The 6,000-nt window shown below is 55.9% G+C and overlaps 1 protein-coding gene across 3 annotated transcripts in view; it reads right to left on the reverse strand.

Moving 5' to 3' along the window:
- The window catches only part of SATB2 (SATB homeobox 2), a 186,202-nt gene extending 181,896 nt beyond the window's left edge, over positions 1 to 4,306 (reverse strand). Inside the window, exon 1 of one of the 3 annotated variants that reach the window (XM_044241236.1) lies at positions 4,281 to 4,306. The gene's annotated coding sequence lies outside the window, so the exon portion shown is untranslated. Of the gene's footprint in view, positions 1 to 547; positions 567 to 1,147; positions 1,288 to 4,280 lie in introns of those variants that run through there. The other 2 variants (XM_044241237.1, XM_044241235.1) reach the window with 2 other exon arrangements.
- Between the last annotated feature and the right edge of the window lie 1,694 nt (positions 4,307 to 6,000).

Consider the following 6,000-nt stretch of genomic DNA (forward strand, 5'->3'; position numbering starts at 1 on the left):
GGCAGAGCGCTGCACCGCAGCCACACAAACTTCCTCCCACGCTGCCTGAGGGGCCCGAGCCGGGAAGCGGGTCCCCACCTTACACTGGGCGGCCCCAAGGAAGCTCGAGGAGCTGCGACACTGCCCAGTCCCTCTCCAGGAGTCAGCTCTCGGCGACGGCCACCAGGCCAGCGTCCAGGGGCGCCCGGAAGTGGCCCATTCATTGGGACAGGGTTGGCATAAGCCGATCTCGGAGGAGACAGCCTCGCCGCGTGGGGGTCAGGGTTGCGGAAGAAGTGAACTTCATAAAAAGACATGTCACCCACTCGAGGAGGGAGTGGGGGATGTACCCAAGTCCGTGAGAAACCGAATTAAGCACATGAGGAATGTACTGTGAATGGCGGGGCAGGAGCCAAAGGCCTGGCATAAGGACTCCTTGAATCCCCGCTTTTACCTCTACCGAGCCAGTCTTGAGACACAAACACTCTTTGCACAAAACCAACCCCAATTCCACATTAAGCGTCCAAAAACGTTTCGAGGTATTCACCAGAATACTCTCCGTAATCACCTTGGCCGCGATGGCGGGGGCTACAATCGTTATTATTTTGGAACGTCCTCCTGTTCTTCCGATCTTAAGTGATTTTTAAAAAGCTCTTCAGCATAAAACACAGAAGCCAAAAGCATTTTAAACTATTAGGTCAAGGAGCAGCCGATGAACCCCAATTTAAAAATTTCTCCAAAAAGTTTTCCTCTGGGTCTCTTGGCTGGCAGCGTGCTCCTCCGGGAACCCGCGGGTCTCGGCACCCCTGGATTTTTGGGGGGCGGCGGAAGAGGAGGAAACACCTGATGAGACGCGCTCGCATCGCCACCGCCATCCCCGAGAAGCAGGAACCCTGCACTGCCAAGTGCGCTAGGAGTCCTCGCGGGCGCTCCCGCCAGGAGAGGAGCCGCGTGTGGACGAGCCGAGGTGGGGGTGGCAGAGGGGAGGTGAGAGGAGAGACGCGAGAGACGCACGGACCGCGCGGGAGGGCGAGGCCGAAAATGCCGCCCGCGCTCCCTCGGCCGCGCCGTCCGAGAGGGCGAGAGCTGCCGGGAGGGAACTTAGCCGGACCCGGGGCTTCCCCGAACTCCCGAGCTTGGCGTGGGAGTCCTCGCCCTGCGTACTTACTGCTCACGGTCTGTCTGTAACTTGGCTGGCTGAGGCTCTGTCCATGGAGCAAAAGTAGAGAATCCAGGGTGGAAAGTTTCTGGTGCTTTGCCTTGCGGTGTTCTCCTAGTCTTCTTTCCTCTTTACTCCTTCCCCTTTTCCTCTTTCCCAGGTCCTAACGTTTAAGGTCCTGGGTCAGGATGTCTTCTAGTGCAGAGATGGTTGTTATGATGATGATGATGGGGGGGGGGGGTAGGGGGAGGAGGAGGAGGAGAGGGAAAGGAGGGTTCCTCCAAAGGGGCACCCGAGCGAGCGGGGGAGGAGACGGCGGAGGAGGGGAAAAGAGAGAAGGAGACTGAAAAAGCCTTTTCACACCTTCGGGAAGGAGACCCGTTCTGGAGAGAAAGGGCTGAGGACTGGGAGGAGGCGGAGGCGGGCCGGTGCTGCCGCTTCGCGGGTCTGCTAGTTCGCGAGGAGGCGCGGCCGGAGCCTTAGGGCCGGTGTCACCGAGAGCCGAGAAGGCGCAGGGACCCGAGACCGCGCGCGGGAGGAAACGCGGCGGCTGCCCGAGCTGTCACCTCCAGCCTCTCCCCTCTCGGCCGCCGCCGCCTGCAGCCGGAGCCGGACTCACTGACAAGCCGCAGAGAGAGATACACTGAGAGGGAGATGATTATTAGTTGCGTTGAGTCATCAGGCAAAGTGAGTCCTTTTGGGTTGTCCTCGGTTTCCGATTTCTCCCCCTCCCCCTTTCCGTCCCCAGATCTAGCGCCTTCAAAATAATAATTTGGGGTGGGGGTAGGGGAAGTCTCTGGGTTATTTCGGGATGGGGGTTGGGGGGGAAAGATCTAAACCCAAGCCAGACTGGTCCACCGCAATGAAGGAGGAGAGTGGGGGGCGGGGAGGAGGGCTGGGGAGGTTGCGGGGGGAGGGGGGCCCCGCCTGGCAGGAAATTAAACATCAATCAATCAATCGCTGTGAGCTCGGCGACCCAAACAGCGGCGGGGCTGAGGAGGAGGCAGAGGGACTGGCGAGGGGCGGGTGGGAGGCAGGGAGGAGGGCGGAGGAGGAAGGGGAGAGTCGGCGGTAGCAGAGCGGTGTGGCGAGGACCGCGCGCGTCGGGCGGCAGAGAACCGATGGCAGAGCAGCGAGTGCCGCGCGAGGCGGCGGCCGAGGCCGGCGGGTGGGTGCGCCCGGGTGCAGGCGGGCGCCGGGGCTCGGGTCCGGTCCTCCTCCTCGCGGCGGGTCCTGGGCGCGGCCGCCTCGCCCAGCCCCGAGGCGCACTCGTCCCGGCGCGGAGGCGGCGGCGACAAGGCAGGCGCTGGTTGCCTCGTTTCCCGGCGGAGGCGCAGACCGACGCGCAGTCGGCGACCGCGGATGCCTCGGCTCCGGGTTCTGCTAACTGCGCGGAGTACTTTCGACTTTGGAGATAGGAGGGCTATCGCCTCCCCCACCCACCGCCTCCGCCCACCACCCACCGCCTCCGCCCCTCCGAGCAACTTTTCCCGATGCCTTTGAGCTCCCCCCTTCGCGCGGAGCCGGCCGTCCGGGCCCGCCGCGCCGCAGGACGCGCGGCGAAGGCCGCTTCTCCCTCAGAGCCGGCGCGGCCGTGGGTCCAGAACAATAGCCCGGGTGTCCTGAGTGGCAGGAGTGCCGGCACGGCCCGCCGGGCTGCGGGTGGGACAGGAGAGGGGGCTGCGTGGGGGGCGCAGGGCGGGGGGCATCCCTGGATGACGTCCCTGGAGCGCTCGCGGCGCCGGCGACATCTCGAGCAGCTCAGCCCGGGCCGCCTGGAGGCCGTGACGCGGAGGCTGTGAGGGCGGTGGGGCTGCCTGTCCTCCAGCTGCGGGTCGGGGACTCCTGGGACCCAAGCGGCTCAGGCACTAGGCTTCGAGTGCGGGCGGAGCGTGCGATGAGGACCGGGTCTCCTCGTCCCGGAGGAGGCCGCGCGGGGGCGTCCACAGCAGGTCCCGCGAAGGTGTAACTGAGCCACAAACTTTTGCCGACTCCCGCGGCAGCGGCCGCCCGCAGCCCGACTCCGGCCGCGGTGCTCATTTAAGGTGGCGCAGGCACTAGCGGAGCAGGCCGAGCTCCGGCCACGCTTTTGTCCCTGAGGTCCCGCTTCGGCGCGGGACCTCCTTAAAAAAAAGCACGTGGGCCGGGGCCGCGGCCCCCGCAAGACGCCCGGGGCGCCGGCTTGCACTCTCGGTGCCGACCTAGGGCGGGAAAGCGAGGACGCGTCCCCTCCCGCCTTGAGGCCGGTGAAGCCCCTCTCCTGGCGGCACCTCCAGTCCCTACCGCGCACCTTGTGTCTCCTTCCTAAACCCCTGGACGCGGAGAACTCCGCACCATGTCGCTGCCTGAGCCGCCGGTCCCCCTTAAGAAGTATGGGCTGTACGGCGGCGCCAGAGGGCCAAACTAAATTCGGTTTTGGGAAACGCGCTCCGGGGGTAATTCTGGAATTCTTGGGCCGGTGCACCGACAGCGGGAAGCCGCGTCAGCCTAGTGTGTCCGGAGGTAGGCCGCCGTCTACGCGCCGCACCTACCCGGTGGGCGGCGTGCGCGCAGCCGTCCCCTCCGAGCGGAGGCCTGGGAGGCGAGGGAGCCTCTGGAAGAGAAAGGGTCCCAGAAACCAAACCTGCCCCGGCCTAAGTCTCAACGCCCAGATCCCGGAGAAGCCCGCACCCAGGCGCCGCCCACCAAGTTCCAAAGGAGCCCGAGGCAACCCGGGAAGCGGTCGGAGCCCGGCGGAGAAAGGAAGCGAGCTTGAGGGTAGACCTTCGGGGAGCCACCTTGGGAGTTTTAGGCAGCATTTTCTTTTCCCTGTTTTTTATTCCCCAAACCCCATCTCCCCCACTTCCCAGAACGAACGGGTTAGAGAAAATGCACAAATCGAAGTCTGTGAGAACAAAGTGGCTCAAGTAAACCAACTCGTGGTGGTATAGCTAAAAGGTTTTTGGCTGCAAAGAAACAAACTGTAAGTTTGATCAGCAAACTTTTTTTTTTTTTTTTAATCTGTGCTTTCACGTCGGATTGGGAAGGGGGGTTTGCACAAAGCAACTACCACTGTCAAAGTTTGAGCCCGTTTTCAAAATGGGGAGAGGCGCAATTCTTATAAATATCTTAACAACGATAATAATGCTGTTTCTTTCCTTACCTTGGTGTTGAACTGCAGAATCCTCCTGCGGATCAGTGTCCAGGAACTTAGAAGAAATGGTGATATTAGGACTTCAGTACTTCTGGAAAAAAAAAATGCAAATGGTTTAGCCAGGATCTTTCCTGTCTGATTCGTCACTATTATTATATCTGATGATGCGAATGGTTGGAGCGATTCAATCTTAAGTCATTAATGAGCTATTTTATAAACACCACTGTCTGAAGATCTTCATTTACATTTTGCGAAGGAGATCACTTCGCTAACCTCACATGCTTATGTCAACAGCATAATTATGGGACTTCAGTCACACTCTTATAAACAACACAGCGGTATTGTTAATGAGTTAATATTTTATAAAGTGTAAATATTTTATTATGTTTTGAAGGGAACTATTGATTCTAAATTATTAAACCCCTGAGAAGGGTGACTTAAATAAAGTATACAATTAAGTACAATTAAATGTACATGGTGGCTAGTTTGTTTTCAGACTCTGCACCCTTTTAAATTAATTGATTTTCTCATTATTAGAGTTTCTTCTTGTCCATTTTTGGTAGTGCCAAAACTATCATTTTGGGCAAAAGAACTCAAAATGTATAAAGGTGCGTTTAGCATGAAAGAAAATATCGGAAACTATGAGTTATTACCAGAAATATATTTTTAATATTTGCAGATTTGTGTTTACTAACACATTTTACAAATTTCTTCTGATTTAAAAAAGGAGAATTCTCGAAAGTTTTGTGATATATGCGTGGTATGTTTTTCCCCCCTTAAGTTTTGTCCCTAATAAAGGCCTTTTCTGTTTCAAATTACATAAGCTTTTTACTGCACAATTTTTGTATTGACCTTATTTCAACTGAAGTAAGCAATTATTTTCACCATGTTTAATTTTAATAAGAAATTTGAAATAACATTTTTATCTTTTGCTAAGACTTTCTAGTTTTTAAAACAGTAAATAAATTATGATTCAAAAGTTTTGTTTGGTTTCGTTTTATATTCCTCAAGTGGTTTATTTCCAAACATTTTTTAAAACAAAATCACACTCAAGGAAAGAATTGGTTTTAATTACGTGGTTTTTTTTTTAATAATTTGATCGGAAATGCATTTTTATACAGATAGTTTGCCCCAGTGCTCAAAGCATTAAGTTCACATTGGGGGACATTTTTATCCCTCGTCTTGCTTCTCACTGACGTTTCTGTCGGGAATCTAAGACTTTTTCCCCTCTCCTCCCCACCCCCAATTTTTTTTCATATGTCATTTAGTCAAAGGTCGCCTGTCTTTCATAATCACACTGAGATTTGTTATTTTAAAAATCAACGGATCTTTATGCGCTGGGCTTAAATATGCATGGTTTTGCTTATTTTCATGTTCTCCCATTTTCTCTCTATCTCTTGTCATGCCTTTCTTCTCCTTTTATGGCCTGCACTTTTAATGGCAACATTTCTTGATTTCTCTCTCTGGACACCGAGGTTTCTACTGTGCTAGCTCTTGACTGTGACCAGCCCTCCTTCCCCCATGACCAAGCAGGACGGCCTAGGCCCAACTGCCCGGGCGTAGGGTACCGGGTGCCGGGAGTGGAACGCCGGCCGTCAGCGGGGCCACCCACACCTCTGAGGGCCCAGCATCCATCACCAGGCTTCCTGGGTTTCAAGTCCGGTCGCCCAGGCGCCGAGGCCCTCCCGGCGGTGCGCTGCCTCTTAGAGAACACGGGAAGTTGTGCCGC

The sequence above is a fragment of the Neovison vison genome, chromosome 3, assembly GCF_020171115.1.
Source record: "Neovison vison isolate M4711 chromosome 3, ASM_NN_V1, whole genome shotgun sequence".
NCBI lineage: Eukaryota > Metazoa > Chordata > Mammalia > Carnivora > Mustelidae > Neogale > Neogale vison.